We start from the raw sequence: 24,934 nt of genomic DNA, 5'->3' as shown, positions 1-24,934 counted from the left end.
TTGTGACAGGTGAACCGTCTGTGCTTGTTACAAAGGAGCAGCCCTACAGAGCCGTCTCCATCACAATCACAGAGCAAGGCCATGACCTAAGGACCCCCAAGAACGGTGGCAGAGTTTTGCTTCTCTCAAGTTTACAAATATCCTAGTGAGAGTCAAAATCAACAGGACAAATTTTGATGGTTGCCAGGGAGAGATTTTCTCAGAAAGAGAAAGGGGAAAAAAATGCCTCATATTATTTCTAGAAGGAAGACATCATTTCTTTATAGGACTTGGAAATATGTTGCTCTTAAGATGATTTTCAGCAAAGACTGATGAGTAGAAATCTGTGCTTTTAATGAAAATGATGGCGATAGAACAAATGCTGCAGGCTGGTGAAACCACAGCGCCCATGGCTTCCAATCCTCATGCTTTCCTCAGGGTGTCCTAAGCAGAAACTGCTAGAACTAATTAAAAAGAAACAGTAAAGTGCCATCTTTCTTATCATTGTCTCCACCATATATGTTGATCCGGGCCTCTCTCCATGCCAGACATGATGCCAGGCAGAAAGAGCACAAAGAAGGAGAGGATACACGTCTAATCAATCAGTGCCTTGGCAGTGTTACTGCCTTGAAGGTCCATTTCCTTACAACTTTCTTGGTTTCTACAGTAACCAGTAGGGCTCAATAGAAGTTTCTGGGCTTTGACAATCATCAAAATAATAATTGATTCAGGCAAGGATTCTCCATGGATGTCAAATTATTGGGTCAGAGTTTGGAAGACAACAAGGGAGTCACATAGTTCTCAAAGAATTACTCCTTGGGGTGCTTATTAAATACAAAAAGGGAAAGGACTAAATTTTGCAATGGAGAAATCGGGTGGGTACCATTTTCCCCAAGGGATTAAACTCAGCATCAGCAGTGATGGGACAAGCATTATTCTGGCTCCTGATGTGGTACAATGTGAAAGACAAAATATTGCCCATGTGGTATGTCTGCAAAATTAACTAACTTGAATATAATGATAAGGAAGCAAGCAGACAAATCCAAATTGTGACACTGGGCAGGACTTTTTTAATACTGCACTGAAGTGTTTAGACTATTCTATAGTAAAAGAACTAAATGTAATGCATGAGTGTTCAGCAAACCAAACAGCTGTACCGATAAGTAAGTGAACTGCTGGGGAAATTAAATAAGGACTGGGTATTCAGTGGCATTATTGTATAGGCACCAAACTCCCGAGGACTTGACAGTTTTGTGATTATAGAGGGACAAGTCCTTGTTCAAAGATGACAACGCTCAAGAACTGAGGGGTGGAAGTGCGTGATATTCGCAACTTACTTTCAAATAGTTCAGAGAAAAGAAATGCACGTGAACAGATGTACATACATACATATGGGAGGAGACACAAAGTAAAAATGGTAAAGTGTTCACAATTGGTAAATTCAGATAAAGTGTATATGGGTGTGCATCTTTCTATTCTCACAAGTCTTCATCTTAATTTGAAACTTTTCATTTAAAAAAGTGCGGAGAAAAGAAAAGAAAAAAACAGCAACCAGCTGAGCTTGTGTTAAGTTGTGCGTCATGGAAAACAGAAATACTCAGGAGTCACTTGGCCGAAGACCGTGCTCCAGGGTCCGCGAGCCCCTCTCTGACGGGGGGGCCTCATCTGAAGGATGCGACCGTCCAGGACGTGCATTCCTAGTTTGAAGTGGTTCGAGACGCTTCAGCTACCACACCCGAAGAGAGCCCTGTGTCACTGTACTGCAGACTTAAAACCACCAGGCGTCAGCAAGTGGACGACTTCTCATTTGTTATTTAGGCCAATGAAAACCAGCACAGATTTCTACAGCTGACATGGCACGAACTGCTCAGTGACTTGAGGAGCAGTGGGGGTGAGCGTGCCTACATCCTTGAACATAGTCTCAGTCAAGCTCTGGCTGCAGTGGGAACTTAAACATGAGAGTTTAAGATTTTCTTTTGAATTATGAGTTCTCTGCTGAATAGTCAATACCATACACCTTAAAATTCTGGCAGAAGTCCGCCTATGGAAATATGTTGGCCTAAAGATGATTTTGAGCAAAGACTGGTGAGTAGAAATCTGTGCTTTTTCAAAGTCATGAATTCCTTGTAAGTAATATTTTGGTATCTAATGAGAAAAACCAGGAGATGTTACTCGTACACAAAGAAATGACTCAAGGTCCATCCCTCCGCTGTCTCTCACTGCCCTTTGGCAAAGCCCTTGGCACCCGGCGGGGACGCCCACCTGCATCTGCCCTAGAGCCCCGTCTCCCCCCAGAGCTCCATGTCCAGCCAAGGCTCTCGTGCTCAGGGGGTCTCTTTTCCTTATTATTATCAACCAGCCTTTCCAGCTGTGTCTACATGGCACTGGATCAGATCCATATAGCAAAGTGATTACTTTTCTTTACAGATTGTCTAGTACTAACATTATAACAAAAGGCCTTTACAACAAAGGGCCAATACCAACACAAAATCTGTAAAGTTAAACAAAATCAAATTTCTTTATTAGACAGCTAAAAATAATATTCCTACTAAATTTGTACAAGATTAAAATAACTCTTCCCTCATCTTTCACTGTTCAATACTAGTACAAACAAGCAGTTACTCCTGGGAAAAACGTTGATGTTGAAGACAGTTGCCTCTCCTTCCTCCGAACTCCAAAGAATCGGTACATCCATTTCCCTTCCCACATGCCCCAGCCCCAGGCTCTAGAAGGCCTAACGCATGGGTTTGGCATTATGTAAATTAATAATCTGTCGCATTTTCATACTGTAAGTTTTATTGAACACTGTGAAACACATATTTCAAGTATCAATGTATCTGATGTCAGTGTAGATAGAACCGGAAAATATCCTTTTAATCAACATATGTAAAAATATTTTTGACAGCTCACCACAAACCCATATTTTCCCAAATACATAAAAACAGAATACACAACATTTCAAAACATTCAAATTATGTGGCTAAATGTTTGCCTCTCCATCAAAAATTTACGGCATAACCTCCACACAAAAAGCTTAGAAGTCCGCACTCCAAAGCTCAGCTCACACATTTCTCCTGTGCTGTCTCCAGTCTGTCAAACATATGTATATAATTGTTCCTCTAAGACCAACTCTTCAAAAGCTAGCATGCATGAATCAACGCTCTATCCATGCTCCCCTCACTCTACCCGGGTCCTCTGGTGGTGGAGCCTGTGGGCCTGTCTCCAGCTGGAAGGAAACACAGGGTCTCAAGAGTGTACACTGGATGTGTGCACAGGAGCTAAGGGGTCAGTCCGTGTGGACTCACGCCTTCGTGGAGGAAGCACGACTGAGATGTACATGGATGGAGGAGGATCCAGTGAGAGGAAGTCTGTGAAAGGAAGGACAGAAGGAACGCAGCACAGGGTGCCTGCAGGGAAGGGAGGCACCCCAGGATGAGGAGGGTTAAGGCGTGGTAGAAAAGTACCTGCTGCCAGGGCGGTAGGTGCCAATAACATGAAAGCCCTACAGGGAAAGCAGGGCAGGAGCCATGTCCTGGGGTAAGAAAGATGGGCCACGGGCAAGATTTATATAAGAAAGGGGCTTGGGAACAACATTACCAAACACTAGATCATCAGCGATGCTGACCTGGAGAGCTAAACATGACCCTGCCTTAATGTGGCCATTACACAGCACATGATATTTTGTTTCCCTTCTTTCTCTTCAACCAGAGAGATTTTGTGGAAGAAAAAGAAGGAAAAAGGGGAAGACCACACTGAGTGCAACAATAGTCAAAGATCCAAAGCATTCCTTACCCATCAAAGAAAATCTTTCATTTGGATGTTCATTTGGAACTTGATTCATAGCCTTGCATCACAGATCTGGTAGTGTGGAGCAGAAAGCAATATGATTTAAAATAAGAACACAGGTTACAGATGCCAGCTATGCTCCTCGGGGCTTGCAAAATGACATATTATTAGATTTAAAGCAGAAAAAATAAGCAAATGAAAATTTCTGATCTTCCCATTTCAGTGATCAATGATGAAGCATTTGGACTCAATTTGAACAACAAAAATAAAAGGTCTCTGGATGACAAGCATCTCATTCAAATGGATTTTCATGAGACAATGAAATGACAGGGCCTCCATGTAAATGCCACCAAAGCCCCAGGAATCTGAGAGAAAAACAACCAGTCAGGAAAATTGGCTCTCAGTGGTCAGACGCAGCAGCAGTGATTCCCAGCAATTCCATTGTCAGCTTTTCTTGGAATAACAAACTCTGGAAAGAGAGAAGGCATGCGGTGCTCTGCTGTAGTGGCAATGGGAAAAATCTCAGCCAGCAGCAACAGGAACTGACTGGGCAGATTGGCGGCTGGCAGCCCTGGGACCCAAGCCAACAGCAAACTCCAAGCTTGAGGGAGGCTCACCTGTGCATCTTCAGAAGACAGACCGACCGTGAGACTCAAGACCACAGTCAGACGGCAACTAGAAAAAGGGCAGCTAGTGTCAAAAACATCTGCTCTAGTTCCGAACCTTCCTTGAAGCTTCCAAAACCCCTGTTTTCATTTAATGCTGTTGGCCTCTGAACTGTTCAGACACAGAATTTTATGAATGGTGATGGGGAAAGGGGGTAGTGAGGCAAGGCTGAAATATGGCAGCATGGCTATTCTTTGCTATTGGTCTGGGAGGACACTTGGAAGCTGAAGGTGGTGACAGGCCAGTGGTGATGAAATTGAAACCTTATCTCCAGGCTGATCTGTGTAAACCGGGACTGCAAGGGAGGGACTCTTCTTAAATACTTCCAAGTTTGGAGTCCACACACACACCCCATGTTCATTCACTTACACCAAGGGCCGGGATGTTCCTTATGATTAAAATACATTCTCTTCACTCAGTTGACTCATAAATCTAATGTAGTATGTTTAAAAACAATGTAAAGTTAGAAATCATTGAATTTTTTTCTTTTGTTTGGTGTTATTATTGAGTTTTCTTTCTTTTCTGATCACCAACAGTTCCAATTCTGGACTACAAAGCAATCTGTAAAAGTCAACCTTCTTTATTTCTAACCCTTCATACAAAGTTATTCATCCAGGAAAAAGAAGTGGGTGATGGTTGACTGCAAGAATCGGCGCAATCACCCCAGATGTGAGTATGAACAGCTATTGCATGGATGGTGTCAAGTGGTTCTCAAAGTGGTTCAGGGGCCTCAGGTGGTCTCTGAGACCCATTCGGGAGGCCCATGAAGTCAGTCTATCTTCTGATCATACTAGGATGTTATCTGCCTTTTTCGCTCTCACGCTTCACAACTGTAGACTTTTCCAGAGGCTACGTGCCTCTGGATGAAGTCAGCGCTCTGCAGCTAATGGAATATGTATTTGTATATTCATGTACTTCAAAAATTCCCAATTGTATTTTATAAATTCTCACTTAGTAATCACACAATAAACATTGATAGATATAATGCACCTGAACAAGAGCTTTTTGGAGTCTTCAAAACTTTAAATGTAAAGGGGTTCTGAGACCAAACTTTTATTAGACACAGGAGTCTTCTTCAGAGAGCCCTTTCATTCAAAATCTTACTAACTAGTAACTTAGTAATGCGGAACCATGCAAACAGCTGGGTGTTTAAAAAATTAAAAATGTAAATATCCTTAACATTTTTTTTTTTACTTGAGTGGTAGAATTCTAGTGATCTCTAGCTCTCACCACTAGCCTGGCCTTTTCCTTCCCTGGAATTACATTTGAGAAGGAATTCATCTCATTCAACAGCCACTATTCCTCCATTTTGCATTTGCAAGGAAACCCTTTTTCTGAAACCCCACCATGACTGTCACTCACTGAGCCTCTTAATCACGTACCTCCTGGCCTATTCACTTCTCCCCAGTGTGGTGATCACTTCCACTTCTTTTACTCATTTCCGATTATTTACAAATTATGTACTCTTTTACAAATTTGAAGTGATCTATTTCAAAAGATGCGTGTTACTGCCTCTCCTATGACGTCCTTCCCCCAGCTCCCCGCCTGGCCAGAGGAAGGACTCCCACATGCTGGGTCTGGTCTGCGTCTTCTCCCTCCACAGAGGTGGGTGTGGGCTTGGTGGAGAACAGCTTCTGTTCAACTACAGGGTTTGTTTACAGGGTTTCAACCCACCAAGACTGTGAGATTTATAGGGTTTTTCCCCCCTTTCCTTTAAGACTAGCAGAGAGTATGTTTGATGATTGAACTGAATATGGGGCTGTTAATTTAGAAATTAAAAATTTGAGAGATAAAGGGAAGCAAATGAACAAAATCACAAAGCTACAATTACTATGTATAATACATTAAATCTGATTGTGAACTTCCTGAAGTCTAAGGTAGAAAACAGAGTTTGACTACATTGGTACCAGGCCCCCACCTACTAGAATAGGTGCTTAATCAATACTCCTTGTAAACTAATGCCTCTTCTCAGAGGACAGAGGTTGACTTTCTGTTCAGTGATATACTGGACATCACTGAAGACGCACCTCAAGACATGCCGGTGGTCTGAAGAAGCCCCCAACACCCATTCCTATACACAGAATGGAATTTCCCATATCCCCGTCATTCCCTTCATTAGAGTTTAATGACAAAAACAAAGTTACTTCACCAAAGGAAATGAGAGAAACTTAAGAGAACTCAGTTTATTGAGAAGGAAATACATCAAGTTTAGAAAGTGGAGTAAATAGTGAGGGGGATTAAAAACTGAAGTTGAAAAATAAGGGATTTCATTCGACTTCTTTGACCCTTTTGTATGAAATTTTTTCTCAATTCCTTTTCCTTTACTATACAGTTATTAGGCAATCTCTCACTATATACTAATAACATTTAAATAAAGCTTGTGTTTTTCAGGCATTACAGTACAAAGCCTACTAGTCTACTCCTTACACGTCAATAAGCAGAGTGCAAAGCTGATCCCACATTCTTCACACTGGCTACCACAAAAAAGAAATAAAAATATTTACTTGTAAAATTTAATTCTAGAATTATACCAATTACTTATGAAACATGTGCTACCTTGTTATTTCAGATTAGGATCTATTTCCCCAAATACGTGTATCTTTCACTCAAACACCAATGACCCACAAATCTCAATTTCCATTCACTGATCCCATTCATTAAAAATCTTGGGGTGTGGGGAGGGGTCAATGAGAATGTAATAAGAGAAAACCATACATTTCAAGTTTTGTTCAAAAATGTAAAGGCAGGTGGACAGCTACATGTAAGAGAATGAAGCTGGATTATTGTCTAACCCCATACACAAAAGTAAACTCAAAATGGATTAAACACCTGAATGTAAGTCATGAAACCATAAAACTCTTAGAAGAAAACATAGGCAAAAATCTCTTGAATATAAACATGAGCAACTTTTTCCTGAATGTTATCTCCTCAGGCAAAGGAAACAAAATAAAAAATGAACAAATGGGACTACATCAAGCTCAAAAGCTTCTGTACAACAAAGGACACCATCAGCAGAACAAAAAGGCATCCTACAGTATGAGAGAATATATTTGTAAATGAAGTATCCACTAAGTGGTTAACATCCAGAATATATAAAAAAACTCAAATACCTCAACACCCAAAAAGCAAACAACCCTGTTAAAGAATGGGCGGAGGATACGAACAGACAGTTCTCCAAAGAAGAAATTCAGGTGGCCAACAGGCACATGAAAAGATGCTCCACATCGCTAATGATCAGGGAAATGCAAATTAAAACCACAATGAGATATCACTTCACACCAGTCAGGATGGCCAACATAGAAAAGACTAGGAACTACAAATGCTGGAGAGCATGTGGAGAAAGGGGGACCCTCCTACACTGCTGGTGGGAGTGTAAGCTAGTTCAACCATTTTGGAAAGCAGTACGGAGGTTCCTCAAAAAATGAAAAATAGAAATACCATTCAACCTGGGAATTCCACTCCTAGGAATTTACCCAAAGAAAATAACTTCTCAGATTCAAGAAGACATATGCACCCCTATGTTTATCGCAGCACTATTTACAACGGCCAAGATATGGAAGCAACCTAAGTGTCCACCAGTAGATGAATGGATAAAGAAGATGTGGTACATATACACAATGGAATACTATTCAGCCATAAGAAAGAAACAAATCCTACCATTTGCAACAACATGGATGGAGCTGCAGGGTATTATGCTTAGTGAAATAAGTCAGGCAGAGAAAGACAAGTGCCAAATGATTTCCCGCATTTGTGGAGTATAAGAACAAAGCAAAACTGAAGGAACAAAAATAGCAGCAGACTCACAGACTCCAAGAAGGGACTAGAGGTTACCCAAAGGGAAGGGGTGTGGGAGAGCAGGTGGGGAGGGAGGGAGAAGGGGATTGAGGGCTATCATGATTGGTGCACATGGTGTGTCTGGGGTCACAGGTAAGACAGTGTAGCTCAGAGAAGACAAATAGGGACTCTGTGGCATCTTACTACACTGATGGACAGTGACTGCAGTGGGGCATGGGGGGGACTCGATAATAAGGGTGAATGTAATAACCACATTGTTTTCCTTGTGAAACCTTCAAAAGAATGTACATCAATGATACCTTAATGAAAATTAATTAATTAATTATAATAAAAATGTAAAGGCAGGTTATGACAACAAAACAAAGAACAAATTTTTTAAAATTCTGGGACCTTTACCCTCACTCAAATCTTTTTAATATTGGAGAAGGAAAACTCAAATCATAATATATGATGAAAACTTTTTTCACTGATAAACATTATACAAATAGTTTCGTGCAAGATGTTTACTTGGGTAAATATTAGCATACCATTACCGTCAGTCACTGCCTCACAGATGAACTGTGTTCTGTCTGCACACATCCCAGAAACCTCTGAGGTAAACCGAAGGAACAAGCTCACAGTCAGCACCTACTGTGTGCTGGGAACTCCACGTATATTTTCATTTAAGCTCCCTAAACATCTGGGGAGCAGGCACCGTCATCAGCGGTTCCAGAGCTGAGGAGACTGATACTCCTGATCGTTGGACAGCGTGGCCAGAATCCCGCAGGGGCCAAGGGAAACAAGCGTTCACCTCCAGGTCTGTCTGACCCCAAGACTCCCGCCGGTCCCTCTATACTAGGCCGCCTCCTGGAAGCCATCCCCTAATATCAAAAACCTTCCAAAACCACACCTGCGTCACTGACCCCAGCTGACCCAGAAATATTAACTGCAAAGATTCTCCAAGCATTTTCCCCCTACTTTTCCCAAGAATCTGTCAAGTAAAATGACCTAACAGCAAGTACCTTTTCTTTTAAAAGGAATTTAGACAACAAAACCCTTCATTTATATTTTGCTTTTTCATCACCAACTTTGCTGTAATTTAGAAAACCAAAAGCTTAGCCGCCTAGGTTTTTATAGCTGGGATGGTACAGGGAGGAAGGATTTCAGCAATTACACATATGCAAGGGCAGAACATGCCAAAGCCCCCAGAATATGCGAGACTTCCCCAGGGGGTGGTGAGGGAAGGTGTCCAGGAGCCCCCCCGCTGCCTGCGCACCCACCAGCCACTGCGCTGAGGGGAAGGAAGGCGGAGGCAAGACGCTTTGTGACACTGATCTGCATGCCCTCAGCTGTCCCGACAGCTGCTCTAGATCAAAAAAGGTCAGATAATGCTTGGCACATCTGATTTTCAAAATGGGCGCATAACTGTGTGTGCTTTGTTTAAAATAGATTTTTTTAAAAGGACTAGAGGGAAAAACAGCCAAAGGTTAGTAAAAATTACACCTGGATAGTGGGATTACCAATTGTGAGTTCCTTCTGCGTTTTTCTACTCCTTCCAAAATTATCAGATGTTATTTTTATAAGAAATGTCTATGTAACTGCCTGTAGTATATCAGTTTAAATATTTCCATTTTCAATTTTTAAAGAAGTTGGAACTAGAGGGAACTACCCAGAACAGCTGCTTTCTGATGAGCCCCAGAAAACTGAAGTCACGGAGGAGATTCAGCTACTACAGACGCAAACCGCCCGGGATGTGTTTGCCCGGATGGCCCTGTTCCTGGTGGGCGGCCAGCAGGCCAGAAGATCTATGTCACTACAAGCTTTCAACCTTTTGTGCCAGGACTCTTCCTGTAACTGGGGTCTCTTTCTCGTTTCATCATCAATTTTCAAATTTCTAAAATACATCCAGTAAATTCACCAGTTTCCTTTGTCTACTGTGTTGAAACGTAACAAATTGCCCCCCTTTTTCAGCAGGAAAGGCACAAGGCCCAGTTCATTGCTGCAGTGGCATCCCCTGTGCGCCTCTGACAACCGTGACTACCTTGGCTCTCCCAGGAGACATGTACCCGAGTTCCGGTTTCTGGCCGGAATCCAGCAGCCCCCGCACGGGGCACTTCCCTGGATACTCACGGCATCACTGAGGCCTCAACACGAGGGTGTGGGGCCACAGAGTGCCATTCACTGTACTCCTCACCTTCAAGATGTGTGCATGCTTAACTTCCCGTGGGTCTTGCATACTCCCAGCAGGCTACACAGAACAGGATATTACATTTCAGGGAAATCGCTTTGCAACCACAGAGACAGTGTTTTGAAAATGAAGGAAGTAAGAACACAAATGTTTAGAAACCACTTAAGAGAGTCTTACCAGCAGGTAGTTTATAAATTCAAAACCAGGGACATTACCTCTAAGGATTCCAGCTTGTCCAATTTTGAAAAATTCACTTTAGTATTATTTGTGGTACTGTTTACAAATATTTAGCTTACCAAAAAAAAAAAAAGCCAGAACTACACATAGCCAAAATCACACAATTTATAGATGCTCAACTTCAACCTGCTCAAAGATTAGGAAAAGTGTGGATGTGAGAGATTAGGTGACCTGACATGTGACACACAGAATTAGTGGCAGAGAGGCTTCCAGAAACAGCCCACATCTGTTTTCCTCACCTATCAGTCCCGGAAAGAAAAGTCTGTAATTGTGCATTTTTTCATTGGATGGATATTCCAGAAGACAGTATTCTTGCTAATAAAAATAATTCTAATAGTGTAAATATTACTTTAATAATAGTAATATTGTGAAACAACAGCCATGTTTCCACAAAGCAGGGTTCTGGCTTGGGGAAGAGATGGGAGAAAAAGGGTCCCAACACCTCAACCATGAGGAAAACCACACCTGCGCAGAGAGCGGCTCTATTGCCCTGAGGGCAGCAAATCCACCGCCCTCATCTGGAGAACAAACACCAACAGTTCTATCTGAGAATCCATTCCCTCCAATAAATTGTTTATTGCACTAAATTAACTGCTCCATGCTATATTTTGCCTTGGTTCTGCTCCATGACCCGAGTGCCCTGAGAACAGGCTTCTCTCGCCATGGTATGCGTGCTTCTCACTGACCCGGGGAGGCAGCACAGGAGGTGCTGGGGTCGGGATGGAATACACAGAGGTACCGAGGCCAACTGACATATAGTATCCCAACAGTTTTAGGTGCTCAGTAAATGCAGAATGCTTGGTGCCATGTCACAGGCCATTCATAAACACTAGACACATGGGTGAGAAATAAATGAACCCCACTGTCCAGACGTGAGGACCACCATGCTCTTGGTTGCTGGGGTTGCCTGACAACCACATCCCTTAATGCAACCTGTGGACTTTGGGCATCAAAGATTTCTGAGTAGAACCTCCCCTTCAGCCTTATCCCTCTGTACCAAGAGCCAAGGCTGTCAGCCTGGCCCAACCCGTTCGGCTATGACCCTGCCACCTCTGCTTGGCACCTCGGATCAACGGTCTCAAGAGCCGAGCCTGTGAAAACACTGACTCAATTCTCCACTCACAACAAGACTAGGAGACCCAAGCAGAGCTGACCTTCTCCAAGCTGCCGCTGCCGTCCTGTGCCTGCCTCCTGCGATTCGCTTAGGGACCCACCACAGAGTTTCATGGATATGGTCTTAGGTGTGTAAGACTGGAAGTGCCTGCAAAAAGACGGGGTGTTCCTGGCCTAACTCAGCTCCGGGAATTTCATTTGCTCATTCACTCATTTATTGCAACACTTATTCAAGAGGTAGTTCCTTGGTACTCACTGGGGTAGTGTGGTTCCCTGTCCCCCATGGACTCACAATCTGCTTGGGAAAACCCACCGAAATAAAACGTCATATAGGAAAATGATGCAATGGAGATTTGGGAGACTTGAGGAGGTGCCACAGAAGTGGCATTGTGATGGCCAAGTGCAAGGATTTGGGAAGCAACAGGAGGGGAAGGGACTCCAAGAAGAAGGGGGGCAGCATCCCGGATGAGTAAGTAACTGACTCGTGTCACTTACAGGTGTCCCTGCACATCTTGGTCCTCTCCTTCTCTACCCTTGACAAACAAAAAAACATGGAAATGTTACAAATTCCTGCATGCTATGGAACCCAAAAACCATAAATGCTCTGAAAATATAAAATGGAACACAAATACTAACCATTGTTAACAACAAGCAAAGGGGAAAAGGTGTCATTGCCGCTCCATCTTGAAGTGAACCATTTCAACCAGAGAGACAAGCAAAAAATGCCCGAGGACGCAGGGGCTGGAGACCGAAGGGCCAGGATGCTGCTTCGGAGGGAGGAGAGGAAAGAGCTGCTGCTGTTTTGATATTTTGTAATTCTGGCATTTTTATACTCCTCACTAGCCACACTGACAAAAACACAGCTTCATTTCTAAAGACAGAGCCCCAGGGGCAATTAAGTAATTCAGTTCCGCCTGCTCAACTGATGATAGTGTTGTTAACTGTGAATACACATTTTCTTTTCCTCTTAAAAGCTGGAACTGAAAAAAAATATCCTGAACTCACTCTGGCCTCTTAACATTGAAGAAAGCGAATGGTACTCTGTTCATTTATTCAATCATTCCTGCAATTCACTCATTTACCCAAACCTCGGTGCTCTGCTGTGTTGTGCCCTAGTTGGCATGCGCTGCCCTCCAGAGGGAGCGTTAGTTTCCTAGGGTTGCCACAGCAAATTACCAGAAACCGGATGGCCTGAAACAATACACACCTATTCCTGCACTGTTCTGGAGGCTGGAAGTCTGAAGTCCAGGTGTAGTCAGAGAGGGTTTCTTCCGGAGGCTGGAAGGAGAATCTGTTCCAGTCTGTCTCCTCTAGCTTGAGGTGGTGACGCCTCCCCCTGGCACTCCTCGGCTCGTGAACTCACCACTCCAGTCTTGGCCTCTGTCTTCCCACAGCCATCTCCCCCGTGTCTGTCTGTGTCTTGTCTCCTCCCCTTACTGGACAGAAGTCATCCTGGATAAGGGCCCATTCGAATCGAGGGTGACCTCATCTTCACTTGGTTGCACTTGCAAAAACCCTACTCCAGTCATGTTCACAGGTACTGGACCTAAGACTTCCACGTATCTTTTGGGGGTACACAGATCAACCCGTGACAGAGAGCATGTACCTCATTACATGCCATAGCTGACTTATCTGACTGCCGGCTCCACCAAGCCAGAGGCTGTCCCTGACACTAAGGAGACTGCAGTCACACACACGCACACCAATCTGCCCATCTCCCTCACTCTGGTCACAGCTGCGGGTTTAGCTTTGGGGTTTCATTGTGCTCTTACTGCCCCCCTCCACCCGAAGACCGTGAGCTCCCGGAGCACAGGCACCATGTCTGCTTTCTGCTTCCCATTACATCCCCATATCCTTGCATAGTGCCAGCGACAGACAGGCTTTCAGAAAAGTATTGTTGAGTGACGGTATGGAGAGATGAACAAACCAGCCAGATATAAATAAGAGAGGCCCACATGGGTAAAGCGGTACACACAGTAGGCCAGCAATGAGGAAGAGAGAGGAAAAAATGATTGATTCTTAGTAGGACTGAGAAAGGTTTCATGAAAGAGAAGGCATTTGAACTCAGGCTTGTGGGGTTAATAGGCTCTTATAAGCAAATAAGGAGTTAAAAGGTATCCCTCACCGACCAAAGGCTAGAGACACAAAGCATGACCTCCGGGGGAACAGCAAACAGGCCAGACGAGCTTGCAGCCAAGGGTACGTGAAGGACGAGGAACACCTTGGAATGCAGGAGGAGGAAAGGCAGCTGGCAGGGCTCCGGGCACAGGTGCCCTGGTGCAGTCGGACGCCACTGAGCTCTGCTGAGAAGGGAGATGACGGCGTCCTGCCTGCGCTTCAGAGGAAACATATATATAGACACGACTCGTGCCAGTGTCCCTGCATCACCTCCTGCCTGAGTGTAGCTCTTGTATTACTATGAGGGGTACTTTAAATTCACCTGTGCATCCGCGATGTACTTGCTTGCCTAAGGAACTAAGAACTGTACTTAAATGATAATATTTTCATATTATTAATTTGATATGCATGTATTAATTATTGTACACATTATATAATTACATGCTTTTACAATTAAACGATCGTACCTGAGGAGTACGTAAACAGGAAGATGTCCCAGGTCCTAAACCTCTTCTCAGAATAGTAACGCCCAGGGGAAGCTGCATTTTCTACCACAGCAGCAGGAAGGACTTCCTCCTGCAGCGAAACCTTCCAGGTGCTGGGTTAAGCCTGATGCATTGGTTTCAACTTGAGTCTGGGAAGCACACCAACCAATAACACGCACAAGGAGGCGGTGGGGACTCCCATCTGCTGTTCCCTCCATGAAGCGCCAGACCCCATCACTCCCCACTGACGTCTGCAGAGCAGGCGAGCACCGTCACAGTGGGGCTGAGAAGGCGGCCCTCTCACCCATGGAAGTGTGTTCAGAAGCTGGGACCCTGCAAACGGAGAGCTCCTTAGTATGGTCTCGATGCCTCCAAATGTTTTTGGTAACAATGCGAACACTCAGGAAGAAGTTTTCTACCACTCCCCTAAAAAGTGGTTCACTGTATGGAACAGTTAACCTAAAGACAAGTTGCCCAGCCAACAGGTTCTGCTCAGGCAAACGGCAGGCTGTGCACATGGAAAGGGCCTGAGAGAGCAGAATGGAGACGGCATGAAGGACAAAGAAACCTATCTCATCTTCACAGGCCCCAGGATGTGGGCCCCAGAATTTCTAGTTTATAGTCATCTCTTTGTTATTTAGGCTGGAAGTCACCAGAAGGTTCAGGACTGTGCTTATCTTGTTTCATACTAGTTGCCAATTCCTATCACTATGCCAAGCACATAGATGTCCAAAAAATGTGTGCTAAAAAGCACGGAGTGCCAGACAGGACAGCCCCTACCCTGCTGCACTGGAGCATAGTTCTCTGACCTTGAGCATAACCATGCATATAACATATATTTATTTATATACTTAACATATATATATTTAAAAATGTAATCACTTAAGTATAGTGCTAAATTCCTTAGGCAAATAAGTACATAGCAGATACATAGATAAATATAAGTGAAAATTCTGCCTATGATTCTACTACCTCTCCCACTGAACAGTGACCTCCCTAAGAAAAGGAATAATATTTACTTATTCCTAGTAGATTGCTTGACATTAGGAAACACACAATTCTTGAGTCTCAGGAAGCTAAAGTAACTTTCATGAAGTTAAATAGCTAATTAAAAAGAGGCTAAAGAGGCTTAGGTTGGAGCTAGGTCTCTCTCCACCTAAAACCTATGCTTTTTCTATATACCAGACTGTAAAAACAGATCTGATGACATGGCTTGGCTGCACCAGGCCTTGCGGGAGGGTTACAGTGTCTTTAGGGACAGACTGTGCCCCAGCCTTGTGAGACACACAATGTGTATAATTATTTAGTGTGTTTCAATTATTTGATGCCTAGTCAAAACACAGTGACGTCATTTACACACATGCAGATGCACATCCATTCCAAATGGTGGGTGTCAGTAATCGTTTTCTGAAATACAGGTAGATTCAGATCCTAATGATCCTAAATTTCTATTTAAAAGGGGTAAGCTTAGGTGGACATAAAAATTTTTTTAAGAAAATTTTTAAAAGGCCAGTTCCTATTTTATGTATCACCTAGCTCTCATTAGGAACTATTGTAAATCTGCTCAGACCTCTTCTTCTAAAACCCCTGTCCATGTTCTTACTCAAAGAAACACAGCAAAGAATAAATCTTCAAAAACAAATTATTTTTAAAGTTCAGCTCCCCATAGAGAAAAAGGATTTTATCCTTTTGCCCGAAGACCAAAAAAATTTTTTTTAATTGAAAAAAATCAACTTCCAAAACACACTGGGCTTAAGCCTTCTTTTATAAACTCTCCAGTTAAGAAATTTTAAGTTAACCACTGTGGATAAAATGAAGATTCCTGTAGCCAGGGTTCTCACCTGGCCCTGGTTGGCTGGCTCACTCCACACGTGTGGGCAATATGTTGCTACTGACTCTATATGGAGCTCCACCCAGTGCCCTGGGTGACATGCACAAGATTGCAGGGCTGCATGGCCCCAGGACAGCAGAGAATGGAGTGGTGGCACTCCAAGGACAGAGCCTGAGATGGCTGAGGGCGCAGAGAGGCCCAGAGGAGAGACCAGCTGGCTGCATGCAGACTTGCTCTAAGGTGGATGGGATTCTTGTACTTGACCTGCCACCATGGGAATAAAGTTGGGTATAACCCTTTGACCCCAAGGATGTTCTACTGTCATTTCTTTGTCACATTGAATCCATAGTGAACTTGTTTGGGGCTGAAACCCATTGGCAAGACACTGTGTCAGGGAAATGAAGAAGTATTTTTTATTAATAATCCTGCTCCTGCTTGCTTGCCTAACACAGGACTGGCTGTATTTTGTTATCCCGACAGAGAAACAATGGGACCCCACCAATCAAATGTGTCCTCTTCCTGCCACAGGCACCATCACAAGGAAGCAGTGTATTAGCCAGAAGACCAGACACCCAGAGGCTGTGGCAACTGTGACGCAGACAATTCTAATTAAAAGTAGAAAAGAAACCAAAATAACGATCATAATTTTTAAGACCCTGTATGAACTGGAAGGAGGGAGGAGAACAATTTATTTAGTAACAGCTGTGCAGTCTAATTTTTTTTTTTAAATCATGCATGTACTTTCAAAAGCACTCATTCCCAACTGCTGTCTTCATACTGGCAAATCCAAGAAATTCAAGACACTGTAAACAAGAATAAATTTGCTCTTAAATCTCAAGGTCAAAGGCAGCACCTGCTGTTTCAGAGAACAAAAAGGGCTTTTTTTTTTTTTTTTTTTTTTTTTTGCTGGTTAGTTTGTTGTGGGGTTTTCTTAATAAAATAAAATTAAAACAAAAGTAAACACAAATTTTCTAGATGTTCTTTCAGCACCTTAGGTGGTGCAAAATAGAAAAAACTCCATTAAAAAAAAGAAGAAACACCCAGTGTTTGATAGTTGAATTGCATGGATGAAAAAGCAGTCAATGCTGTTATTTTTAAAGTTGACAGGAAAATTCATTTTCATACCAAGTCTCTCTCATGCCATTTGGCTACTAAATTATTCAAGGAATTTCTCTGCATATAAAGATTGATAGTATCTATCCAAACCATTTCTGAAAAGTACTTTCACCTCCTGTAGGAGACAGATGGACAACAGGAAAACAGCCTATCATATTCCAGGCAGACAAAAAGATTGCAGTTGATCACATTAACACACCAGGCAGGGAAAGAATCATAGAAGTAGCCAGATAAGAAATAACTGACAAATGGAACCAAATATTGTTCAGAGCCATCATATTGAAAGTAAACATAATTTGGAGCCCTTTGTAATTCCATTTTACCTGTTTTGTGTTCAGAATCCTAGCTAAATTAGCATGAATGTCAGTTCCAATTTAACCAGACTTTGAAAATCTAGTGGAACCTTATAAAAATATGCTGGTATCAGGGAAAAATGGCACCATCTGCTTCAAAAGCTTTTTGTGTTTTGGTAAGAAATGTGTTCTAAACCTGATTATGTGAGTTGGATCCATAGTATTTCAGATCGTGGGATTTTTTTTGTACTTTCACATGATTTTTATCAGCATCCCTTGAGAAAATACTATTGCTTCGACAAAACAGAAACACTTCCTATTGATCCATCTCTCATAGATGACGGGGTTTCCGAAAACCATATTTCAGAAATGGTCAGTATGAAAAGATTACAATGTCATTAAAATCACAGATGAATTACAGTTGAAGATTCTCAGAAGCAGACTGTCTTGCCAACGGTTTTTGGCCTTGGGCAAGTTCACTATGGATTCAGTGTGACCAAAGAAATCGACAGCAAAACGTTCTTGGGGTGAAAGGGTTATACCCAGCTTTATTTCCAGGTGGCAGGTCAGTCACTAGAATCCCATTCACTCGGAGCGAGTCTGCACGCAGCAAGCTGGTCTCTGCTTCTGGGCCCCTCTGTTCGCACAGTCATCCTGCGCAGCCGTCCTCTGCGCCTCTGTCCTTGGTGCTGCCACAACTCCAGCCTCCGCTCTGCTCTCCTGCAGCCCTGCAGCCCTGCCACTGTGTGGTGCCCAGAGCACTGGGAGGAGCTCTTTTTATAGTCAAACTGCCCACAGGTGTGCAGTGGGCTAGTCAACCAGGGCCAGGTGAGAATCCTGGCCATAGGAACTCTCATTTTATCCACCCTCCACCCCTCCAGGATTCTCTTCTCTTGATCTATGTGCCCTCAGTCCTCTGCAATGGTCCCTGTGCAAGGAAGCTGGAACATTGTTCTCCAGCCTCTCCAGCAGGAAGTCCTGCAGACACACAGGCCGGACTCGTGGCTCTGTCTCTGACCTCTGCCTCTTTGGTCTTAATGGCTGAAACTGCTGCTCTGGTTTCAGTTGTTGCCATAGCTCCAGTGAGATCCTATTTGACTTCCCATCTAATTTCTTTAAATCTACTCCTGCCTGTATCAAATCAACCCACATCTGGGTCCTTGAAACCCTCACGAGGCCCCTCCAATTCCTCCTATGAGTAACAGGTCTTATTTCTTTCCGGGTTCTTGTTGCTTCAGCTACTGTACGTGTCACCTCGCATTTTGTAATCACTGCCTCAAGGCAGGCTGCACCGTCAGGGAAGACAGCTTTCCCACCTCTGATCCCGACAGAACAATTCCATCCACTCCCAAGTCCCACAGACGCAGGAGCCAAGCTGACATTGACTCCGAGGGCTTCTGCCTAAACCGGGAGCCCAAACCCACCAGCTCAGCCTAAGCACAGGGGCAGACCACAGAGTGCCCCCCAACCTGGGAGGGGGCTGCTCCTCTCCTGGGGGACTTTCAGCTGCTGTGTCTTTGTCTTCTTTACAAACACTGGGCGTGCTTTCAATACGCCCAGTGTATTGAATTGTATTGAATTGTATTGAATTCAGTGTATTGAATTTTTAAACAAAATAAAGTTTAAAAAAAGCACCCCTATGCATTTCAAGGAGGTGTCAGGGCCTCCGGCACCACCCCTTCATCCTTCCCCAGCTCCTCCATTTCGGGGGCTGATGGCACCTTTCCCTCCCCTCCCCCGACTGCCTCCTCTGCTACAACCTTTACCTTTTCTACTGAGCCTCGCAGCAATGCTACCTCTGTCTTCAGAAGCTCTCTTACCTTAAGCTCAATGCTGTGCAGCTGACGTTCTCGTGCTGCCTCCACCTGTGCCTCACTCAGGGGTTCGTCCTTTTCCTTCATGGCCTCTTCCTCCTTCGCAACACCTGGAAGCACTCCCATCTCATCTCCAATGGCCCCTTGCTGCGGGCGCTCTCGTGCTGCCTCCTCCCGCATCCAGGCCATCTCCCTCCTCAGGGAATCCACAGAAGTCTGCAGCTCGTGTTATCCTGCCACGTCTTGCAACAATGCCACTTCCCTCCTCAGGGAATCTACTGAAGTTTGCCGCTCACATTCTCGCGCCACCATTTCTTGGGTCTCCTCTGTAGACCTTTTTAAGACTGTGAGAAGATAAAGGTGCGGAAAAAGAAAGGGGGCATTACAATTAGCATGTTTAATGTGTGTGGGGGGGGGTGGCATGGGGAGGGCTGTGCAACACAGAGAAGACAAGTTAGTGATTCTGCAGCATCTTACTATGCTGATAGACTGTGACTGTAATGGTGTTTGTGTGGGGAACTTGGTGAAGGGGGAGCCTAGTAAACATAATGTTCTTCATGTAATTGTAGATTAATGACACCAAAATAAAGTTTAAAAAAAGATGCATGCACCCCTATGTTTATCGCTGCACTATTTGCAATAGCCAAGATATGGAAGCAACCTAAGTGTCCATCAGTAGATGAGTGCATAAAGAAAATGTGGGACATAAACACAGTGGAATATTACTCGGCCATGAAAAGAAAAGAACTCCTGCCATTTGCAAACACCATGGATGGAGTTAGAGGGAATTATACTTAGTGAAATAAGCCAGGAGGAGGAAGACAAACACCATATGATTTCAGTTAATTATGGAATATAAAAGAAAGCAAAACAAGGAACAAAACAGCATTAGACTCAAACATACTGAGAAGTGACTAGTGGTTACCAAGGGGGAGGAATTGAGGATGGTGGGGGGAAGGGCGCGAGGGATACAGAGGCACAGTAATTCACAGTCACAATATAAGTCTGTCGTGGGACAATAGCACAGTATGGAGAATATAGTCAGTGTTTCTGGAACATCTTTCTACATTGGCAGATAACAATCATAATAATATGGGTAACTGTTGCACCCCTGTACTGTACATTTGAAACCAACATAAGATTGTGTATCGGTGACACCTCAATAAAAAGTAATCAGCAAAAGACCTAAACAGACATTTCTCAAAGAAGACATACAAATGGTCAACACGTACATATATGAAAAGTTACACAACATCACTAATCATCAGGGAAAAGCAAATCAAAAACTACAATGACATACCATTTCACACTTGTTAAAATGGCTATTACTAAAACACAAATGATAATGAAAACTGGCAAGGATGTGGAACAAAAGGGAACATCGTCACAGTGTTGGTGGGAATGGAAATGGGTATGATCACTATGGAAAACATAACGGAGGGTTCTCAAAAAATTAAAAACAGAACTACCACGTGATCCATCAATCCCAGTACTGGGTTTATATCCATGGAAAATCAAATCAGGGTCTCAAAGACATAATAATACCCCATGAATTTTTCCCAAAAGACTGTTCACAATAGACCAGTATAGAAACTTAAATGAATAGTGACACAAGAATGGAAAAAGAACATGCTATATATATGTACAGTATAATCCTATTCACCTTTACAAAAGAGGGAAATTCTGTCATTATTTGACAATATGTATAGCCCTGGAGAAAACTATGCTAATTAAAACAAGCCAGATACTGAAAGAGAAATACTGTATAATCACACTTGGATGTGGAATCTAAAATGGCCTAAATTAGAGAATCAGAGGGTACAACACTGTTGGCCAGGGGAAGGGGACGCAGGAAATGGGGAGATGCCATTCAAAAATCAAAAAGTACAAAGTTTTAGTTATGCAAGACAAATAAGTTCTGGAGATCTGCAATATAGCTGGCACACTACAGTGTATACTTAAAATTACTTGAAAGTGTAGATTTTATGTTGTAGTCTTAACATATTCAATAAACATAAACATAGTAATAATAAAAAAAGGGGTTGGGAGGTTAACTTTGGGAGGTCACGGGTATGTTTATGGCCTTGATAGTGATTTCACTGTGATGTGTACATAAACACAAATTCATTAAGTACTATACATTAAATATGTACAGTTATTTACATGTCAATCATACCTCAATAAGGTAGTTTAAGGCAAAAAGAAACAAGAAAAACTGATTGAATAAATGGGCAAAGGACTTGAGTAATCTCTCAAAGACATACAAATGGCCAAAAAGTGTATGAAAAGGTGCTCAACATCTCTGATCATGCAGACAAATTGAAAATAAAGACATGATGAAATATCACCTCATCCCTGTGACAGTGGCAATATCAAAAAGCAAGATAAGTAGGATTGTCAAATATGTGGAGCAATGGGCAGCTAGAACCCTTGTACACCTGCGGGTGTGAATGTAACATGGTGCAACTACTATAAAAGGAGTATGGCATCTCCTCATAAAATTAATAATAGAAATACCTTTCTAACCCAGTGATCCCAGTTCTGCGTATGTATGCAAAAGAAATGAAATCAAGATTGGAAAGAAACACAGCTCAATGTTCATTGCAGCATTATTCACAACCCCCAAGATGTGAAAGCAACATAAATTTTCACTGATGGATGAATAGAAACAATATGCAGTATATACATACAGTGGAATTTTATTCAGCATTCTAAAAGAAATCCTGCCATGTGTGCCAACATGAATGAGCCCTGGGGACATTGTTACGTGAAATAAGCCAGACACAGGACACTTATGCACGATACCTCTTGTATGAGGCATCTAAAATATTCAAGCACATAGAAACTGTAGAACGGTGGGACCCAAAGGGAGAAAAGGGGAGCTGCTATTTAGTGGCTCATTTATAAAGTTTCAGTTAAGCAATATGATTAACTTCTAGGGATCGGCTGTACAAGCACGTCTATAATGAAAAATACTGTATTCCACACTTACAATTTGTCAAGGGGGCAGTGTTCCTGTTCTTACCACAATAACCTCTCTTCACTGTAAATTTCTAGACACAGATGGTGACACTAGACAATTCTATCAAACAAACAGAGAACAATAGCAATTGCATACAGTGTCTTCCAGAAAATGCTAAGGAAAGGAATACTTTTTGGCTCAACTTATGAGACCAGTGTACATGGTGACATAAATAGACAAAGGCATTAGCAAAAATATGTATATAACTACCAACTAAATCCCACATGAAAAATGTTGCCAAGATGCTGAGGAAAATATCCATGTTAGAGTAAAGAACACCCACACAGCCTTACCTTTTAGCAGACATTCCTCACAGTGAAAGACTGAATGCTTCTCCCACAGAGACTGGGGATAAGGCAAGGATGGCTTCTCTCCCTGGTGTTAATAGACATACTACAAGAAGTCACAGCCAGTGAAATAAGGGAAGAAAAGGAAACAAGTGACAGGACTAGGAAGGAATGTGTGATAGTGTACCCATTAACAGAAGATACTGTGGTACCAGGGACAGCCACACTCTCATCCCTACAACCTGCCAAGTGTTGCATGTCAAAAGGCACTTTGGAAGTGTGATCTAGTTATGCATCTTGACATGGGACATTATTCTGGATGAACAGATGAGCATGTTGTAATCACAAGGCTCTGAAGAATGCAGGTGAAATTAGAGTCACAAAGATGTTTTTGCTGTGATGGGAACAGCATAGAGACGAAGAGATACTAAGATGCTACTTTGCTGAATTTGAAGATGGAAGTGGGCCATGAGGCAAAGCCTGTAAGCAGTCACTAGAGCCTGGAAAATGCAAGGAAAAGAATTCCCCCGTGGAGTACCAGAAGGTTAGCAGCACTGTGGATGCATTTTAGATATCCTACCTTGAGACTGAATGCTTCTCCCACAGAGACTGGGGATAAGGCAAGGATGGCTTCTCTCCCTGGTGTTAATAGACATACTACAAGAAGTCACAGCCAGTGAAATAAGGGAAGAAAAGGAAACAAGTGACAGGACTAGGAAGGAATGTAAGATAATAAAGTTTATTGTTTCAATCCACTTGCTATGTGGTAATGTCATACAGCCCCATTAGAACATTAATGAAATAGCCCCAGGAACATACAATCTCTACTGAATCAGATTAGTAAATTCTGAGGGTAGGAGATCAACATTAAAAAAGAATCTGCCACATTTCTATACACAGTAGCAATTAAGAAATGGAAACAAATTAAAAATATAATACATGTAGGATTGCTCAAAAGAGAAAAATGTTAATGTCTCAAAACATTAGCAGGATTTTGCCGGTGAAATCTGTGAAATGCTGGTGAAAGAAACCAGATCGCACAATAAGTAAAAGTACACCACAGCCACTTATTGGAAGACAACACAGAAGTGAAGTCAAATGACCATGAATTGATAGGTTTAAAGCACTTTGTAACAAGGTGTTTTATAGTCACATACAAGATTATCCTAAAAGTTATATGGAAAGGCAACAAAGCAGAATAACCAAGACATCTGAGAAAGAAGATAAGATGGTTGGACTCACACTCATTCATTTTAGGACTTCTAATACTGGATTAAAATGTAATCAAGATGTGTACTTGTGGAGTGAGAGACATACCAACGGAATAGAACAGAGCCCAGCGAGAGAGCCACATGAGTACTGACAGCAGAGTTTTGAAAGTACCTGAGACTTAGTTCTCATATAAGTCCTCTGATGTGGATTCTGTTGTGACATGTCATTAAGAAATTAATTCATTACAGTTCCTTCAATTATGAATCATTCAGTGGATTCGGAGAACAATCTGTTGCTTAAAGGATGGCACAATATTAGAAAATCCATCAACATCATCCACCACATCAACCAAAGGAAGGACAAAAACCACACGATCATCTCCATAGGTGATAGGTGCCAAAAAAGCATTTGACAAAATTCAACATCCATTCATGATAAAAACTCTCAACAAAATGGGAATAGAGGGCAAGTACCTCAACATAACAAAGGCCATATATGACAAACCACAGCCAACATTATGCTTAACAGCGAGAAGCTGAAAGCCTTTCCTCTAAGATCGGGAACAAGACAAGGATGCCCACTCTCCCCACTTCTGTTCAGTATAGTACTGGAGGTCCTAGCCATGGCAACCAGACAACACAAAGAAATAAAAGGCATCCAGACTGGTAAAGAACCTCTCCCTCTCTCATTCATCTCTAAGGAATCCACAAAAATACTGATAGAATAATAAAGAGATCACAAACACTAGATCAACAAATTAATATTAAATATATTTATATGCATTTATGGGAATAAACAAACCATCCAAAAATAATACCAACAAAATATTTTATTTGCAATAGCAAAATAATGAAATGCCTAAGAATAAACTAAGACAACTTCTCAGATTCAAAAAGACATATGCACCTCTATGTTTATTGCAGCAATATTTACAATAGCCAAGAAATGGAAGCAACCTAAGTGTCCATCAGTAGATGAATGGATAAAGAAGAAGTGGTACATATACTCAATGG

At 42.5% G+C, this 24,934-nt stretch overlaps 1 long non-coding RNA gene across 1 annotated transcript in view; it reads right to left on the bottom strand.

Annotated features, from left to right (window-relative positions):
- Window positions 1–9,721: 9,721 nt before the first annotated feature.
- LOC130681163 (uncharacterized) overlaps window positions 9,722–24,934 on the bottom strand; it is a 111,088-nt gene continuing 95,875 nt past the window's right edge. Inside the window, exons 3-6 of the long non-coding RNA XR_008994210.1 lie at window positions 19,407–19,744; window positions 12,951–14,679; window positions 12,380–12,507; window positions 9,722–12,276 (exon numbers count right to left, since the gene is read on the bottom strand). This is a non-coding gene — a long non-coding RNA (uncharacterized LOC130681163). The remainder of the gene's footprint in view (window positions 12,277–12,379; window positions 12,508–12,950; window positions 14,680–19,406; window positions 19,745–24,934) is intronic.

This window comes from Manis pentadactyla, chromosome 15 (assembly GCF_030020395.1).
Source record: "Manis pentadactyla isolate mManPen7 chromosome 15, mManPen7.hap1, whole genome shotgun sequence".
In the NCBI taxonomy this organism is placed as follows: domain Eukaryota; kingdom Metazoa; phylum Chordata; class Mammalia; order Pholidota; family Manidae; genus Manis; species Manis pentadactyla.
Note: the sequence above shows the minus strand (reverse complement) of the source record. Positions and strands in the feature narration are given on the sequence as shown.